Source organism: Taudactylus pleione, unplaced genomic scaffold (genome assembly GCF_031769625.1).
Source record: "Taudactylus pleione unplaced genomic scaffold, aTauple2 ptg001288l, whole genome shotgun sequence".
NCBI lineage: Eukaryota > Metazoa > Chordata > Amphibia > Anura > Myobatrachidae > Taudactylus > Taudactylus pleione.
The window spans coordinates 1,913,388-1,933,543 of record NW_028285688.1 but is presented as its reverse complement, the minus strand read 5'-3'; the positions used below and the strand labels follow the sequence as shown (position 1 = coordinate 1,933,543).

The 20,156-nt window shown below is 46.3% G+C and overlaps 1 protein-coding gene across 1 annotated transcript in view; it reads right to left on the bottom strand.

Moving 5' to 3' along the window:
• Nucleotides 1-19,723, bottom strand: part of DUSP9 (dual specificity phosphatase 9) — a 54,467-nt gene extending 34,744 nt beyond the window's left edge. Inside the window, exon 1 of the mRNA XM_088462904.1 lies at nt 19,568-19,723. The gene's annotated coding sequence lies outside the window, so the exon portion shown is untranslated. The remainder of the gene's footprint in view (nt 1-19,567) is intronic.
• Nucleotides 19,724-20,156: the final 433 nt, after the last annotated feature.

Genomic DNA, 20,156 nt, shown 5'->3' with positions numbered 1-20,156 from the left:
TGGAATACTGATCCCTAAATCACATAATCAAGCTCTACCCAAGTCTTGTTTTCATAATGTACCATCTCCAGGAAGGAAGGGTGTGACCAGTAGGTAAGTATGATGTACACCAGGGGTGGGGAACCTTTCTTCTGCCGAGGGCCATTTTGATATATATAACACTATTCGCAGGCCCGATGTAGGCCACTCCCCCGATGTGTGCTGTCACATAGGGGCGGGGCAACAATTGCCAGTGATTACTGCAATGCCCGGAGCATCCTGAGGATGCTCCAGGGAGCTGTAAGGGCAGCGGTGTGATTGGCTGAAGCGTCCTAAGAATGCTCCAGGCGGCACTGCTCCATAGATTATGGCTGCAGGGTGCCATTCTCGGCACCCTGCTAGCCAGATGAGGCTAGCCGAAAAAAGCTCAGAGGGCCAGACCAAATGATTCCACGGGCCTTATACAGCCCCCGGGCCTGAGGTTCCCCATCCCTGATGTACATGGAGGCTGAGAGTGGTATAAAAAGTAATCTGCAAAAGCATCAGCTGTACTCGGAAATAAGTCTGGACCCAAAACCTGGTAACTGGCTGGCAGTGGAGGATTTAGAGTATCGCTAAACTGGCCGCAGTGATTATATACAGTATATATATGAGGTTTATTTATCCATCACACTGGTGCTCAGTTATGTAGATATAGTAATGGGGGTATTTAGCAATAAACTGAGGCCTGGACAGTGGCTCCAATCACTGCCTGTTCCATCAAGGTCGCACTCACTGTTTTCCTGGGTTCTATCTCTGCCCTAAGCTTGATAAGTTGCTGCAGACCATATTGCTCATTGAGTATTCTGTTATTTTTTGATAAATAGTCCCCTATGTCTGTTAGAGTGAAGGTTGCATACACATTCCCCCATAAATATGAACTAAACGTTATTAGACACCAGTAATTTTCCTCTCGTGATCCCCTAACTGTAGCAGCTGACAGATTAAGCCTAGCGGTTCCAACGCCACTGCAAATGCAGCTTTATTGAAATGTTATCTGACAATGAAATGGCGCACACAGCATATTTCACTGTGGGCCTGATTCAGTACGGATCGCAACTGCGATTGTAATGGCGATTACGTACACAGTCTCAGTGCAAAGATATGCTAACCCTCTGCGATCGCTATGCCGTCACAACACAACATAAGGACACCCACCTTACCTTACACACATCCGTAATACTTAGCACGACTGTGAAACCATCGGTAACATCGAGTACAGTCGCAGCCTCAGACACACTTGCACAAGCTCTGACCTTACTCAGGAATTGCTAAACTCGTCGCACGCAGTGAAAGCCCAAGCTGCGTCTGGCATCGCAGTGGCTAATTTATGCACGCCCCTGTAACGGCGTTCAAATGCACTGGCAGGCCTGCGTTTCGCCGACCACCCCCCCTGTCACCTCCCCCAAATGGTACTTCCTGTCAATCACTCTGCATAGTCACTGCGATCGCAGTCCCGATCGCAGTGGAGTGTTCGCGCACACGCACTGTGAAGCATACCCATGCGCAGAACGCAACAATCGGCCGATCGCGTGCGTAATCACAGTTGCGATTGCTACTGAATCAGGCCCTGTGTGTGAAAAATGTTCTTACACATAGCCCCTGTCGGTGTCAAGGTTATCAGCACAATCACACATTTTTAGCAAAATAAAGATGCCCAACGCTGGCAGAGTGGCACGGACGCTGCACTCCACCCCCCCCCCCCGACAGACTGGACAACAGACACCATCTTTTTAAGCCCCACCCCCTCATGGCAAAATGCTGTGATTCGCGGGTCAATCGGGAGGAGGCGGAGCAAATATGACGTGATTCTATTAGAATCCGCCCCCCTCCTGATTGACCCTTGAATTGCTGCATTTTCTCGCTAGGGGAAGGGGCCTAATGTCATGGTGCCAGCCTGCCATGTCCCATCCTCATCACAGGTCTACAACCAGCAGCTGCTGCAAGGTAAGTGTGTGTGTAATGTATGTGTGACATTCAGCAGTTGTGTGTAATGTATGTGTGACATACAGTAGGTGTGTGTAATGTATGTGACATATGTGTTTATTTATATCTATGTGTGGGTATGTATTATATATATATATATATATATATATATATATATATATATATATATATATATATATGTGTGTGTGTGTGTGTGTGTGTAAACCCCCCTGTAAAAATCCTGCATTTGCCCTTGACCTGGCGGCTCAGTCACACAAGTTGTGTTGCGTGGCGTATTGAAGCTAAATGTGGCGTATTGAAGCTAAATGTATGAGGACACATCTGTAGATTGTAAGCTTGCAAGCAAGGCCCTCATACTTTTATATCTGTCTGTTATTATCTTGTCTCGTTTTATTACTGTTTTGTTCCCAATTGTAAGTGCAACAGAATATGCGGGCTCTATATTAAGAAATGCTAATAAATAATAAATTAATCACTGTAAAAGATAAATTCAGCTACAGTATTCCCCATTGTGTCACACTGCAGCTAAAAGACCACCAATATGACACTACCCGTAAAGTATTGCATTACAACTTTAAAAGGACACAATTATAATGTTAATTGTAGGTCTCTATACTGTATGTGATCACTGTTACAATAATATAATTCAAAGTTAACTTTTATGTTACTGAATTAGATGCACTGTCAGGGGCTCATGTAGTGTAGGAAAATTGTATGTTTCTTTCCAGAAAAATGCATTTGCATAGCATGCCCAAAAACATTTACACTTGCGTCCATAATATACAGATTTGCCTGCATCATATACTCTATTTCATCTGATAGGTGTGTTATGGGAGTGTCGGGAGCGTATTGCATTAGTGGTTGCAGACTAATGCTGGGTACACACTAGACGATATGTTGTCCGATCCGGTGGATAGGAGCGCCATATCGGGCACATCGTCTAGTGTGTACCCGCTATGTCGCCGATGATGTGCGTTCCTGCACGCAGGGCCGACGGGGGATGTCGTTAGCGAGGGCCATGCTGCCGAATGCAGCATGTCCCCCGCCGTCGCTCTGTTGCTGCCGGCATCGGCAAGTGTGTATGCACTTGCCGATGCCGGCTCCCTTGCCGTGTGCCGTCGCTGATAAGGTTGTACACACTAGATATGCTTAATTGCGTACATTGGAGGCCATTCTCTGATGTAGATTCTGCACCTGGCATGGGGCTGGTGAACCCCCGATGGTTCTTCCAATGGCTGCGACTGCAAACACACAAATTGAGCGTCCCAGAGGCATGCTTGTACACCAGTGGAAGGGGCTTTTGCTAGCATTCCCATCACGTCACAAATGCTAAAACTGTTGCGACATTATATTGCAGCATTATATTATTTACAAAACAGGGACTGTAACGGGTTGGGTACAGGATCCCGGCGGTCAGGATGCCAACGATCAGAATAGTGACAGCGTCAACCCGACAAGCAGAATCCCGACAGACTCTAAGGGGCGTATTCAATTTGAGGCGAAAAGTCCATTTCCGTGTGTTTTTGGTGGCAACTTTTCACCGATGATGTCATTTTCGCCAGTTTGACTTTTACCCCGTATTCAATTTGGAAGACTTTTCGCCTAGGTGGAAAGTCAATGCAATGTAATAGGCAAAAAAGTTTTGCCTATGAATCGGAGGCGGAAAAAAGTGCAGAATTGGGGTTTTGGGGTGCAACGTTGCAGGATCCCCCGTGCAGCCTTCAGACAGTCCCCCAAAGGTAAACTGTGTCAAAAAAAAACAAAACACTTAAGGACACTCCAAAAAATTACTTTGAAAAAGGGGGCGAAAAAAAAACAATGTTGACTCTGACTCTGGGGGGGTCCCCAAGTATGCCCCAGGTGTTTTTTTCATTGCAGGGGTTTGCGGCAGGTGGATTTTTCATGATTTTTTAAACTTCACTTTAGCAACTTTTAAATATGCTGACCCCCATTTTCAAGTACCCCAAATTTGCTGGGATAACTTATTTTCTGCAAAAAATACTCCAGAATACTATTCTGCACCATGTATACAAAAACACTATTTAGCAGCTATTCAGCCCATTTAAAATCCTCAAATACCTTCAGCAAGCCAAATCGGGGGGTAACACAGGCAACCCCCTTGTCAGAGCATCTTTTGGGGGGTGTCAGGCTGATTTCCCCAAAACTGACAGTACTTTCCGCTTGTTCAAGTTACGCCGGGTCCCGTTTTCGCGTACTTCCATATTGAATACGGGGTAAAGCAGGGACGGTCGTGATACTTTTCCGCCTACAAAACAGGCGAAATAGGCTGAAAGTCCTGGCCGCGAAAAAGTATCGCGGATCGGCTCAAATTGACTACGGCCCTAAGTATTATAAGCCTTATCCTAACCCTCCCCCTAACTCTAACCCACCCCTCCCACAGCGTGAAAACTCCCGTCTCACAGCCTAACCCTAACCCTCCTCTCCCGCAGCCTAACCCTAACCCTCCCCCTAGTGCCTAACCATTCCCCTAACCCTAATAATTAACTTCGCAATCTGTCGGCATTGCGACCGTTGGCATCCTGACTGTCGGAATGCTGACTACATCTCACTGTAACTATGCATTTGTTACTCCTTGTATAAACCATGTGCTTATGCTACTGTTTTCTCCTAGTACATAATCATATGATATTATTTTGTCCTGGATAATATATTACTGTTGCAGATCAGGACACATCGTGAGATACACCCAACTCAGTATACACAAATAATTGCGTCTTTTATTCATCTGTGATTCATGCCTCGGTTTTTCATGTAACATGTGTCCAACCTTACAGGAGACCCTGGGTGTCTAAGCTGACTGTGAATCTACAAGAGCTGCTATGTCTCCCAATCTAATCTTCCAGGCATAATCTCTCGAGTAGCCAGATTTAGGCTAGTTAGGCAGCACCGTCAGTTAATCAGTGATAATACAATAAGTGCCTATTGTAACTAGCATGAAAAGTAAAAGGCCAGTAAGACTGAGAGCTCTTTCACATGAGTATGAGAAATACGGATTTAGCCCTAATCCACGTTTTCTAAATACGCGAGAAGTATGTGTGAATGGCTTGAAACGCAGATTTAAAGCTATAGGCATATTTATTAACACGGAGTGGTACGTGCTCAAATCCTACATTTAGATTGCATTGCACAAAACCTTACGTGGGAATGTTTGTCCAAAAATGTGATATGTGTTAAATTGCACATATTAGGGCTGACTTGGAAGGAAAATGAGTGTATGTTACTCAATAGAAGCGTGCTTAGAAAAGTAGCTTATTTTACACCGGTGCATCGGTGTAGGTAACACAAGGTGGTAAGTATGCGTCCGAATCGGTCGCATATGCCCCATGGTTTGCTACTAGTCTGCGTCATCAGTACACCTCCACTGTATTAGGTATGACAGATACGCCTCCTTATAGGCATATTATTTACACTTACATGCAGGTCTGCATAGGCCACACTGGAGGGAACATGCTAGGGGCAAACGCCGGATTTTTAGAGAGGTGTTTTCAAATGCTTGATTTCAGAGTGAGTGTGGCCAGTCCATGAAGAGGGTATAATTAGCACATAATAAGCTATAGTCTGCCACATACTTAGGAGCAGGGCCGGATTAAGGGCCACATGGGCCTGGAACTGAAAATGTTCAAGGGCCTATTATAAGATGCAAGGTAGCTGTGACCAATGCTCTGTGGGTGTGGTCTGAGCCAAGTGGGTGTGTACAGCCACACTGTGGACCTCATTCAGTGTCGGTCGTTGCGGCCGCACGGTCGTACGGGAAAAGGGGCCGGATATGCAAATGATGCACTCGCATGTTGCGTCCCTAAGTTCGGATCGTTAGCTGGCCGACCAAGGGGAGGAAGCGGCCGGAAGACAAAAAATACGCCCCCTTCTCGTACGCATTACACGTCATCTCCGGCCATATAAGGATTAATCAAGACCATCGGGAACCATCGGAACTGGTCGTAGAGCTTAAGGTTGACCATACCCTCTCTTAAGCACTATGATCATGTCAGTGTAAAAACCTCCCATGTCACGTGTGCCATGACACTACTTTGTTAATTATGCACTCCCATAAAACGCTGTTCGCATAATTAGGCACGCCTGTGTTCGGATCTCCACTCCCCCGTTTTCAAGCACCTTCCCCTGTTACCACCCACAAACGCCTCATTCTGTCACTCAAACTACCGACCTGGCTGTGTTCAAGGAGAGAGAAATTTCTGATCGTAGCGGCTAGTTTGCGCACGCGCATTGCGAACTTTACGCATGCGCAGTTTAGCGAACATCGGTGGTGTACGACCGTGCGGCCGCAACGACCGACTCTGAATGAGGTCCTGTCTCCCTAAATACAGAAAAATCATAATTTTGTGAGTAGCCCAGAAATAATTGTTTAATACTTATGATTTATGGCAACTGTGTGGCCAGCTAGGCAGCTGGTCATCATCATCCTGCCATGATAATGGGCCTATTTTTATGTGGAGGCCTGGAGCTGTAGCTCCATCCGCCCCATTGCTAATCTGGCCCTGCTTAGGAGTAAATTTACTAAGGTCGAATGACATCGAATGCGGCTAAATCACACGATAAATGCATATTTGGAATTTACTAAAGTCTAAACTCTGCCGACTTTGCTCCATTCGATGTCTAAAACTCTGCCGACAAAAACCTGTAACTCAGACGTAACATGTTTTCGGACACATAGACCATCGGAACAACTCGGCAGCACTTTGACACAGAAAGCAATAGGACCTGCAAATTTACTAAGGATTCGTATATGTTTTAACGGCCAAAATATGGTGCAAATCAGCCGCAAAACACACAGAAAAGAACCCAAATAGAAAACTCAAATAGAACACCTTTTTCTATTAGAGTTTCATATCTGAACCTACACAGATGCATACAGGGATCAAGGAGATCCGTGATACATGCATCTGTGTGTAAATAAACACAGAAGCACGGACGGGATCAGTGAGATTCGGCTGTGCTTCTGTGTTTAAAAAATGAAAATGAGTGTAAAATTAGAAAAAAAAATGGCTTGACCCCTCCCCAAAAAAACAACCAGCACCGGGTTTTGGAGAAATGACATAGGGGTCCCCCATATTAAGCACAACCAGCACCAGGCTATTTAGAACCAGTCCTGGTTGCCAAAATTCAGGGGACAAAAGACGTAGAGGCCCCCTGTATTAAGCGCAACCAGCACTGGGCTCTGAGCTGGTTTTGGAAATACAGGGGAAACAAATGCGAGAACTGTTTCTAGTGGATGGGGTGGGGGGTAATGCCACAGCCAGCCTGGCTGTGGCATTAAGTAACCTTCGCTGTTCTCACCATTGAAGTCAATGGTGGGACCCGTTCATTGGCTGAGAGGTGGAAGGCTCGTCTGTCTCAGCCAATGAAAGCTCAGCACCGGGATTTCTATACTGATTTCCCATGGCGGTGCGCTCATTCAGGTAGTACTGACCATAGAGGACAGAACTAAGTTTGTGGGCCCGCGACTGATCCCGTACGTGCTTCTGTTTTTTTTCCTGGATGTGGGCACCATTCCACAATCCAAGTCCCCTATTCTGTGGGGCCCTCGAGCAAGTCCGGGAGTCTTGCGGAGCGGCAGAGGTTCCCAGCCCTTGACATAAGTCTCCTTATACACTCAATAGTGTATGTGATATAGTATTAATAAATAACACTATAGAGCCGTGGCCAAAAGTTTTGAGAATGACACAAGTATTGGTTTTCACAGTTTGCTGCTTCAGTGTTTTTAGACCTTTTTGTCAGATGTTACTATGGTATACTGAAGTAAAATTACAAGCATTTCATCAGTGTCAAAGGCTTTTATTGACAATTACATTAAGTTTATGCAAAGAGTCAATATTTGCAGTGTTGACCCTTCTTTTTCAAGACCTCTGCAATTCGCCCTGGCATGCTGTCAATCAACTTCTGGGCCACATACTGACTGATGGCCGCCCATTCTTGCCTAATCAATGTTTGGAGTTTGTCAGAATTTGTGGGTTTTTGTTTGTCCACCCGCCTCTTGAGGATGCTGTAATTTTACTTTAGTATACCATAGTAACATTTGACAAAAAGGTCTAAAAACACTGAAGCAGCAAACTTTGTGAAAACCAATACTTGTGTCATTCTCAAAACTTTTGGCCACAACTGTAGAGTGTCTTTAGTATAGACCAGGTAACGGTGGGGGTTTTCCGGGCAACTGGAACCCCCCCCCCCCCCGCGTTTGCACACCCTTACTGCACTTTGTGAGAACGGCCCTTCACACCCTGTCTCTCCGGTCACATGTCTAGATATGATCAGGATGCGTTTGACTCTACATTCTGTATTTGCATGCACTTGGTGTCTGAGAATGTGTAGTGCTTCTAGGGCCGGTTACCCATTGGCATTCTGAAAACACCAGTGAGAAATGTGCTTGTGTTTGACATGCGGTGGTAATCAGCGCTTACATCTGTGGTCTGGGCGGGGAGTCAATGCAAAACACTACACTGACCTCTCTGCATTCACTTGCAAGTGAATGAGCAGTCAGGATCTAAAAGACACTGCCAGGGCCGGTCTGCCCATCTGGCAGTGCCATGCCACCATCACTCCCAATTGCAGGAGCAAGTATGCATAGGTTTGCATGCTTTTATTTTATGTATGACGGACTAGGCCTTCGTCTCCTAATCTGTGCCCCCTTGAATGTCCCTCCTTATCTCTGTGCGCCCCTCGCCTGGTCTATGTAGCGAGTATCACAATACTGGATGACAATATCAGAAGAATTTTTTTTAATAGCTGTACTCTTTATCTGTTTTACAACAATGTATTTGTATATATATTTATATGTTTTATTAGCAGATTGTAACACCCAGGACTGGGCATGCACAAACTGGCCAGCCGGGTGATATTTTATTGATACATAGCTGCGTTAAATGTTGTGATAAGTGGCTATAATAAAAAAAACATAATGGTTATTATTGTCATCTACTGACGGAATTAAGGGAAGGGCCCTATGCGTAGAAGACATTATACTTTTTAATGGGAGCAATGTGAAAAAAAAATCAGACATATTGTGTTCAGTTGATTGTCCAAAGAAGCCCCTATTGTATAAACAACTGTGGCATATCCATTTGGGGCTAAAGCTGGATACACACTAGACGATGTTGTCCAATATGGTGGATCGGGCCGATATGTTGGGCACATCGTCTAGTGTGTATGGACTATTGCGCACTCCCACAGGTCATTCATCGCATCTTCTGAGAATCTTGACGACACCATGGCTCCTGGATGTGGCCTCTGAATGATATATCGTGTGGTTGCACAATATATCGTTTATTGCGTAATGCTGACTGACATATTCCGTCAGTCGTGCTGTCGGCCACGAACCAGGATCGAGTAGTGTGTACCCAGCTTAAGTGTAAAAAATCCAGGCATGGATTGGTCAGATTAGGCACTGTACTGTAGTTTGGTGCTGATCAGGATGTAGCTATATGATATATGTGGATATATCCGGTTGCTGCTTCTGTCACATTATTTTATTCATACACATTACCAGTCCCAATGTCCAGCTAAGCTACAAGTCCAATGGTCATTCAAAGCACAGTGATTGGGCTCTGCAATGAGTGGGACACCGACAGTGTGTAATTAGGACTTTTGAACTATGGCCCTCATTCAGAGCCGTACGCTCTGAGCAGAGCGCACGCTCTGCATGAGGGCCGGGCTCCTTTTTCATGGAGCGTCCTCCTGGACGCTCGTATAGCTGTGGGTCACCACCCACAGGCTATACGAGCGTGCATTTTGATGGCCGCGATGGTCGTGACCATCGCGACCATCGAAATTGCGAGCCGGAGCCTGCGGTTGAGGTTTTCAACCGCAAGCTCCGGAGTGATTTTGGCTCTATCAGAGCCAAAATCACTCCCACTGACATCACTAGTGATGTCAGTGGGCCGGCTTCTGACGGGAGGCGTTCCCGTGGGAACGCCCCCGTCAGGGAGGCACGCCCCCGGCACGCCCACCAAAGGGGGCGTGCTGTCAATCAACATTGACAGCACGCCCCCTTTGATCGGACACAACGAGCGAAGGAAAGTCCTTCGCTCGTCGTGTCTGGCGCATGCGCACGACGGAGCTCCCTCCGTCGTGCGCATGCTCAGTGCAGACCATCGATCCACTTGCGAGCGTACAGCCGCTCGCGAGTGGGTCTGAATCAGGCCCTATGATACCAATGTAGGTATATGAGAAAGAGAATTCTACAAATAAAATGGGTAAATCACCCCATTTTGATATTGCTGTAAAATATACTACATTGTGTTGTTTAGTTATTTTACCTTTTAACCTTATTTTTTTCATAGAGCGAAACATTTGTGATATCGCAGGATTTTCCTTGGTATACTGACTACTACTGAGATGCACCATCATGGCAGCTTCTAGTCAGCCAAGGCTGAGGTTGACAAGCTGATGTAATATTTATCTCTATTTTAACTGTACAAACAAATTTCTGTGACACAATTTTAAAGTAAAGTATTTTTTATTAGCTCCACTAAATTATTTGAAGGCTGTCAGAGCTGCGAGAGTCACTGAGAGTGAGGCAGCGAGTTATATAAATGAGGACTAGCTTGGCATTAGACTGGGATGTGCTAATAAGAAGTAGATATATAAGACAGACTGACGGCAGGAGAAAGCCAGGATTGGCGTTGTAAGCTGGGAAGATACAGTATGTATATAAATTCTGTCTGCATCCAGCAACTGATAAAAAAACGCCATTTAACCTACCTACATTGGTATTACATCCACCATGCACTATATTTATTATTATCTGGTCAATTTTGAGTATTGTATGTTCCTTAAGGTTTTATTTTAACAGTCACATTTGGGGCTTGATTTGGGCTTAGTAATGTTAGGCCCCATGTCTCTGCTCTTAAACCCCAGGTCTAAAATTAGATTTATAAAATAGATAAATCTCCACTATAAAATATAATAAATGCAGATCTAGGCAGCCTATAGGACATCTAAACCTAAAATGCCAGACGAAATAGATACTAATAAAATGCATAACTGTGTACGTAAAGCACGGGTGGGGAACCTTTTTTCTGCCGAGGGCCATTTTGATGTATATAACATTATTTGTGGGCCTGGTTTAGGCCATGCACCCTCCGTGTGATGTCACACACGGGGGCGGGGCCACAATCGCCATTGATTACAGTAATGCCCGGAGCATTCTTAGGATGTTCTGGGGAGCTGTAAGAGTAACGGTGTGACCGCCTGGAGCATAATAAGGATGCTCCAGGCGGCACTGCTGCATAGATTCTGGCTGCAATGTGCCATTCTAGACACCCTGCCAGCCAGATGAGGCTAACAGATAAAAGCTCTGAGGGCCAGACCAAATGATACCGAGGGCCTTATTAGGCCCCCGGGCAGGAGGTTCCCTATCCCTGACGTAAAGCTTCAGGAGTTTAACAGGACACAGGGACAGAATGGTGGCAGATATTGGTCCTGGCACTGTTTGTGTGCATGTTTTGTATTTGTGTGCACGCACATGTAAATAGGGCATGGCCACATGTATCAGGGGTGTGTCATGTGTCACAGAGTGTGGCCTCGTGGCACTTATCTATCTCAGCATGGCGGCCAAGCAGAGCGTTGGGAGGCGGAGCTGCTCTGTCAGGCCAGATGGCCAGTCCGCCCGTCAGCAACATTCCCTACTTTCCCGGAACGTTAAGGAGACTCCCTAATTCCGTGGTTGTCTCCCACAGGAAAGTAGCCCATCCTCCTGGGTCCCGCCCATTTTCCCATTGAAGTAGCCAGCCTGGGAGATTAATGGCACAAAGCACATCGCTATACAGCAGGGGTGGGGCTGCGATAATGCAAATATCGATGTCACACCCCTCGCACCTTGCAGCTGGATCTCCCTCTCAGGGATCTCCTACAGGTGCCCATTGAGAAGATGGCAAGCATGGACTTATCATGCCTACCAACAATCCATGAAAGGTGTATGTCCTGCTGGGAGGATGTGCTTTCGCCAAATGGACATGATTTAATTGCATTGTAACCTTCTGCATTTAATTCAGGAAGGTCTGGTGATGGCTTGAATGCTTGGGTTAGGGGCATGGCATGTTTTGTCTCAAATTTCCCCTCAGGAGTATGATATATGAGATACATTTTTATTATATGGTGAAATTACTTCCTGTAGGTAATACCACCCAAGGACCTTTCAGCTCCTTTTTAGCTTCATTGTTCAGAAATGACTGATAATAGTGAGCAAGAGCTCCCACTCCATTCCATAACAAAAGTAAGCAGGCGCCATTTGTGACTAATATTAAAAGCTCTTTTTATGCAAGGCAACTTGTATTTTATGATGAATAATTAAAGAGAGCTTGTAAAAACATGAGGTAAAAATCTGCAGTGACATCAATCCACCAATGATTTCAGATGAATCACAATTCACCACACAAAATGTCATTTTCTTGTATTTATGGCAATCTGATTTGGGAGAGGGCAGCGACAAATAAAACCTGATTTATGTGTGTGTGATGTTTGCAGCAGTCAGTTAGTGATGTTCCAGATTCCACAGGCAGCTGAGAGCACCTAATAAACGCACACTCACAAACACCCCGGCCTGGTTTATGTGTGTGTGATGTTTGCAGCAGTCAGTTCAGTAGCGTAACTATAAATTTTGCTCCTCCCTGCCAAAAATGTTTCTACCCCCTCCACAAAGAAGACGTTTTTCTGCGCATGCCTCTGGCATGCACACTCCCGAAAAAGGTTTGTTTTTGTGATACAGTAATGCCCCTAACAAATTATGTCACACAGTAATGCCCCTTACACTACATTATGGCACACTGTTATGCTCCTGACAACACATTATGCCACACCATAATGCCCTTTGCAACACATTATGGACCACCGTAATGCCCCTGACAACACATTATGCCACGGAGTAATGCCCCTTATAACACATTATGCCACTCAGTAATGCCCCTTGCCACACAATAATGCCCCTTACATTATACCACACAGCAATGCCCTTTATAACACTATATGCCACACTAAGTAATACTCCTTAAGGCAGATTGTGCCACACAGTAATGGCCATTACATCCCACCCTGAAAGATATACCTCACTAATCCTCCTCTCCACTCCTGCCAGTCTGTCACCTCAGTTGAAGACAGGTTGCAGTTTCTATGTCCGTGTAGAACTAGATTATTGGGAACATAGGTAATAACATGTAAACTCTGCATATATCAGCTTAGTGCCCATTATGCAGTGCCCCCTGCAGTAGTGCCCCTTATGCAATGTTCCCTGTAGTTGCGCCCCTTATGCAGTGCTTACTGTAGTAGTGCCCCCTGTAGTTGTGCCCCTTTTGCAGTGCCCCCTGTAGTAGTGCCCCTTACACAGTGCCCCCTGTAGTTGTGCCCCTTATGCAGTGCCCCCAGTAGTTTTGCCGTTTATGCTGTGCTTCCTGTAGTAGTGCCCATTATGCCATGCTTCCTGTAGTAGTGCCCCTTATGCAATGCTTCCTGTAGTAGTGCCCATTATGCAGTGCCCCCTGTAGTTGCCGTTATGCAGTTGCCCAGTACTAGTGCCCCCTCCTAGTGCAGAACAGCCCTCAGTGGGCCCCACACCCTTGTGCAACACTTACCTTACCACACTGGGCACTTTTGGCTCCACGCTAGCGCTCACAGTTGCTGGATCGTGATCGACGTTTTGTGCCGTAGCAACGGCCCCCGCGCCCCCCCCTTAATCCGAACCTTCGGTGCCCCCAAGCCCCGCGGGGTCTGCAGGGGCCATTGTTACTGATACCCCTTTCACAACGACATGAAAATTCCAGGTTGTTACACGTGAACGCGCATCAACCCAGGATTTTTGAAAGTTTAAACGGATCCACCAGGATCCAGTGAATCGGGGATCCAACTTGGGTAGCTTGCAGGGTTGGCCATGGGTCGTTCCCGTGTCACCCTTCAGTGTAAACGGCCCAAGCTGGGTCACGATGACCCGGGTCCTGCCACATGCTACCCGATTGGCCGGCATCAGTGGCACTTGGAGATGACATCATCTCCAAGCATCCACTGCAATGCCGGATCGGTGCCACGGTGTTAAAGGGGTCTGTCCCGGGCTGATCCGGGTTGGAAACGTGTTGCAAATCCCTGGTCAGACCCGGCTTTGGTATGAGTTAGTTATGTTCCTGTTTCCTGAGGCAGCTGAGATCACCTCATGAACGCACAATCACAAACACACCGGCCTGGTTTCAATTTCTGTTGTAAACAGATGCATTTCTTTTCTTCTTTTTTTTAACTATTTAAGGGTTGATTTCTGTATTTCTTTGCAAAATACAGTAAGCTTCTAGTAAGTATAGGCTGATCTTGTAATGTTGCTGTGTTTTTTTGTTTTTTTTTACAATGTGGTATTAAGGGGGTCATTCAGACCCGTTCGCGAGCAAAGGACGCTCGCAAACGGGTTGATGTTGACCCACTGCGCATGCGCACGACGGAGGGAGCTCAGTCGTGCGCATGCGCGAGACCCGGACTGCGACAGCCAAGCTGTCGCTCCGGGTCTCGCACCAAAGGGGCGTGCTGTCGATGTTGATTGACAGCACGCCCCCTTTGGTGGGCGTGCTGGGGGCGTGCCTGCCAGATGGAGGCGTTCCCATGGGAACGCCTACCGTCTGAAGCCGGCCCCACTGACATCACTAGTGATGTCAGTGGGAGCCAAAATCACTCCAGGGCTTGTGGCAGCGAGACCCTACCGCAGGGTCTCCGTCGCAAACCCGATGGTCGCGATGGTCAAGACCATCGCGACCATCATCATGGCCGCTCGCTATAGCTGTGGGTGGTAACCCACAGCTATGCGAGCGTCCATGAGGACGCTCCAAAAAAAGGTAGGAGGGCCCTGATTCAGAGCGAGCGCTCTGGCCAGAGCGTTCAGCTCTGAATCAGGCCCTAAGTTCGGGAATATATGATCTAGAATGTTTAGGACCAAAGCCCTTAAGCCGGGTACACACTTAACAATTTGTGTACCCAGCGACGTGACGTATGACTGCACCGCCGACATATTGGGTGGCCCGGTACACATTACACGATCCGGTGCCCAACCGCCCAATATGTCGGCAACAGCTGTATGAGGTCGTCAGCCGGATTGTCAGATTGAGCTACATGTAGGGATGATGTGACTGACGACCAAACGGGAGCGAGCTTGGTCATTAGCAGTGCGTACACACTGGCCACTGTTGATGTTTACACAGCTTTACTTACTATTATGTGGCGATAAAAAAAAAACAATTTTCTATTGCCTCTACTCGCAAGCAATAGAAATATTTTTTTGCCGCTGTTAACTTACAAAATATTGCGGCAATAATGGCTGGCAGCAGTAACAGAAGTTTTTGATTCTAGGGGCATCTGTGTAGGCGTGATCATGCTTATCGGATCACAAATGTGCATTGGAACTGGAATCCTTGATCTGCATTGTGCTGCTCTGCCCAGGAGATGGAAGGTATGACTCAGTCATGCAGTGAATGGGTGTCGGGCACATAGAAAAGGTGATAAGAGGGGAACAAGAGAGGGATTAGGGGCAGCCTAGCACTGAAAGCTTCAAACATGAAGACATGCCCCCTCCATTATAGAGATGGCCAACGTCTATCAATGGTTAAAACTGATGGTTTTGCCATCGATGGGAGAGAGCCAATGGTTCTCCGCCATCGATGGCACAGACCACAACAATGGTTTTATTTCTTTCTCCCTGGCGCCAGGGCACTGAGCCTAGCTCCACCCTCCAACACAACCCACAAAGCCACACCCCACCTCTGAATGTCTTACTGTATAATCCCATCGGTGAGTGAAACCATCGATGTTGCGTAATACCATCAGTGGGCTAAACCATTGATGGCTTCACACCATTGAGGTTAATCACCAATGGTACCATTGATGGTCAACCCACCAAGGGCCATCCCTACTCCATAATGCAGACAGGTCTATCCTTGATTTGACTATGCCCTCTGTGTGATGTGGACATGACCATTCATGATGTGGCCACTTCTCCACTCCCGATTAGCTTAACATCTAATGTTGGGAGGTATGACTTGCATAGAGGCGCCAAAGTTTCCCTTAAAGTGATTTAAAAATGTTGATAACTAAAGTCCCCGATGGCTGCCCCTTTTACAATGACTTCAAAATCCTGGGTTGATGCACGTGAACACGCATCAACCCGGGATTTTTGTCAGTGTCAATGGAACAACCCAGGTCCAGTGACCTGGGGATCCGACCCGGCTAGCTTGCAGGGTTGAGCGTGCGTCGTTCCCGTGTCACCCTGCAGTGTACCCCCCTTTCAGATCACAATTGGCAGGTTGCACCCGGGATTTGTAGACGCGTCGATGTCGATCCCAGATGCGACCTGCCTGAGACCCCTTTCGGACTTGCCGGGTCGATGATGTCAACACCATCACTGCTGAGCCAGCGCTTGGAGAAGAGATCATCTCCAAGTGCCAGCTCTCCCTATGCAGTAAATGGGACTCGGGTCGCCTTAACCCAGGTTACCAGTTCGCACCGCGAGCTGGGTTGAACTCATGTTCAACCCTGCTCGTTACCTAGGTTGAAATGCCGTGTCGACCTGGATTATTTAAACTGGTTCCTTTCACACTACGCAGTAACCCGGGTTCTGTGCGTTCATGTGCAGTAACTCGGTTTATTTGATGGCAGTGTGAAGGGTATAAACGGCGTGACCCGGGTCACGATGACCTGGGTCGCGCCGCATGCTAGCTGATTGTACGGCTTCAGCTGCGCTTGGAGATTACGTCCTCTCCAAGCGTCCACTGCACTGCCGGAAGATCTGGCTCACTGCAGACCCGGGTCCAATGTGAACAGTGCCGACCAGGGCCTAACCTGGGTTGGCATCGCAGTGGAAAAGGGCTCTGTCCTGAGTCTGATCCGGGTTGGAAACGTGGTCCAAACCCAGGGTCAGACCCGGGACTTTTGGTATAAAAGGTGATAGGCTTCGTGTGAAATGGAAGGATGTGAATATTGGTCGGCATGTAAAACAACAACTTAAATTGTGTATCGGCTATAATTATACTGTAAAGGGAAGTAATTGTCTGCACATGTAGACAGTAGAACAAATGAAAGCAAGGGACAGTAATTAACAATAAAAAGGGGGGTAGAGAAAATCCTATACTTCTAAACACAAGCCTAATAGGCTTCAAATTATAAATATGTTACATTTCACATAGGCAGTTTTGCTGTTTCTGGGACAGCACCACCTTCCCTCCACCCATGAAAATTCCCCTTTGCGTAATCGAAGAAGTGACAAACAGGAAGCGCCATTTTCATTTCTTTGTGTTTCCTAAAATATACATCGGGAGTTGCCGACATGCTTGGGCATTGCCGGTACTAATGCATTTGGAGCTATTTTCGTGGATAACTGTCATGTGCTGCCACAAATAGCATTGCTGACTTTAATAGGTAGTAATGAGAAACACGTGTGTGGCCATAACAATAATATTTCTTGGTGTCATTGAAAAAAATACAAAAAAACAAAACTCCCCATCTTGCTTTATTTACACTCCATCATTTATACTGGCAATGGGCACCATTTGGCATCACAGCTGATCCTTGACTATACTGAGTGTCAGGCTGAGCATCATGGGAAATGATCATCCACAGTAGCAATGCTGTGACTGTTTTGTAACCTCGAAGCAACAATTACTGTGTTGTGCAGAGACCAAACCACTGGAAATGGGGATATCCCGAGGGCTCATTTACACCTATCTGCTGTTACTTGGCTTTCCAGCAGCCAAATAATGCCTGAGGTTTATAATGGTATTATTGCAGCACATACATAGTGCAAGGAAAATGCTTTAAAAAAACTGACGACTAAACAGTGCGAGTTTTTCGTGGATATATGTGACCACCCTCTAGGACTAAGGGGAGCGTCTGTATTGTATGTGTACTTTGTCTTAAACTCCAACACAACAAAAATGACATTGAAGAATCGCATACAAGAGGAATTTAAGAATGAGGGGAGGACAAACCAAATGATACTCATGAGCTATGACTAGTCTGATGCCGCAGAACATCTGTACTTGGCCATCATCGAAATATGATAAAATAAGATTTTAAAATAAATAAATAAATTCAGCATCCTATGTTAAAATGCTGCCCTTCCATAAAAATGCCGGAAAGTCATCTGCCCCCGGCAATCCCCCCTAAAATTCCGTTTAGTGGTTTCACCACTGCATGACACAAAGTCTCCTTTATAACATCAGCCTGGAAGCAGAGACTGGGCAGGGATTTGTGTGAATCAAAAGCCTTACAGAGCATTGAAAATGTGCTGCTCGCCTCCGTACTAGAGAGAGGGAGGAAAAGCAGAGACAGAGGGGAAAGGAAGAGAGGGAAGCGGGAGACAGCGATATGAGATGGGAAAGAATGAGGGGGGAAGAGAGAGGAAAAAAGAGACGTTTACAACCCTTCTTCTTTGGCCATATCTGCATTTTGCATTTCTGTATTACTCCCAGGCAGCTGAGTATAAGGTCCTGTCATTGTGCTCTTATGGGATAGATCAGTGATCTGTAGATTTAAGACTAAGATTTGTGAAAGAGTAGAAGGCAAAACATAAAAAAATAATAAGTATGGAAACAATGTGTCTGATCAACAGATCCAGGCATATGGCGGATACACAAACATTTCCCATCATCGGGACAGAATTTGTGAAGCTGCATTTTAACCTCCTTAGAAACTGGCAAGCACAGGGAATATTTGGTCCATCTAGCACCATATTGTCTCCATTTGCTCTGTATTCCTCTGCCCATATTGTTTTCCCCAAACACCATAATGCTTCCCAAACTCCTACATTCTCGAACATCAACATGTTTCCATTCCACCCTGTGCTATATTTCTGTAGGCGAAACAAACTTTTACCCTAAATAATTCCTATACCATGACCTTAACAGTGTGTACTCTACCATATAATCCTACAGGGGGGGGGGGGGAGGTTTCTACTTAGATTGGGGAACTAATGGCAGGCAATGAGGAACCCAAACTCTGTGCATAGGCTCCCAAGCATTGCGCCCTGATAGCTGTACCCACACACAGTATAAAATCTTCTCAATACAAAATACCAACATGACTTAAACTCTCTGGGTGACAGCAGTGTTGGCAAATGTCGGTGCCTTCATGGTAATGGTTCAAGGATAAAAATAGTTCTGACTGGGCATATAATGCTTTGAAAGTAATATTTTCTCATTTCATTTTCCCATCTCACCATTCATTTACCCTTTTTTACTTTCTATCACAGCAGTGTTTTAACATTCCATCTAATGCATAGGTAACGCTGTTCCGTCATTTCCCTAGTAGGAACTTTTGTAATGAGAGCCAAGACCAACCTGAAAACGTCCAGCCACTCAGACAAATCTCTGTAAATGGATGCAATGCCCGGAGAGAATGGCACAGCCTCCAAATCACTTGGTACAGTCACACAGGCAACATCTGTACATCCTATTTCATTCCATAGCTGCGCTCGCCTCCCCCCCACCAACTGCCTCTGCTGTTTCCACAAATCCTCCAACCCTTTCAGCGATGAGGACTTCCTTGCAGATCCCCTGAGCCCCACCGCCCACTCCAGATGCAGACAGTGAGTCCCAGTATTTTACGGTCTTACCTGGCGAGCTTGGCTGAAGTGGACACATAACCCTTGTTGCAGTGGTACATGCAGGAAGCCTTAGGATGGCCAGGGGAGAAGACAGAACCTGCCTCAATCTTTAGCTCTTGTCTTTGCATGCTGGCAGGCAGGCAAGACTTTTAATGATTTCCAGCTCAGCTTGGCGGCTGTGTTTCCTCTTACCAAAAAAAAAAAAAAAAGAAAAAAAATATAGGAGCGAGCCCCTGCCCCTCCTTCCTCCCCTCCTTCCATCACTCCTCTGCATCCTCCTCCCAGTACACGTGCAGGCTGTGTACAACCTGAAGCCCTGCCTGCTGCACAGCACTGGCTGATAGGGGATTCAGGGAGGGCTTTCACAGTACCATAGAGGTCTGAGTTGATGTCAGGTTACACAGGAAAGTGGGGGCCCTGGGATTTCTGAGTCATTTTCACAACTGAGACTGTGTAATGATCATCTTCAGGCATGAGACGTAATTAACTCTTGCAGGGGCCTTTGGGGTAATGGGGATAGATGTACCAATAAACATTTTTGTCAGATGCTTTGTAGCAAAAACAATATACACCTTTATAGTTGTACAGGATTAGGCAC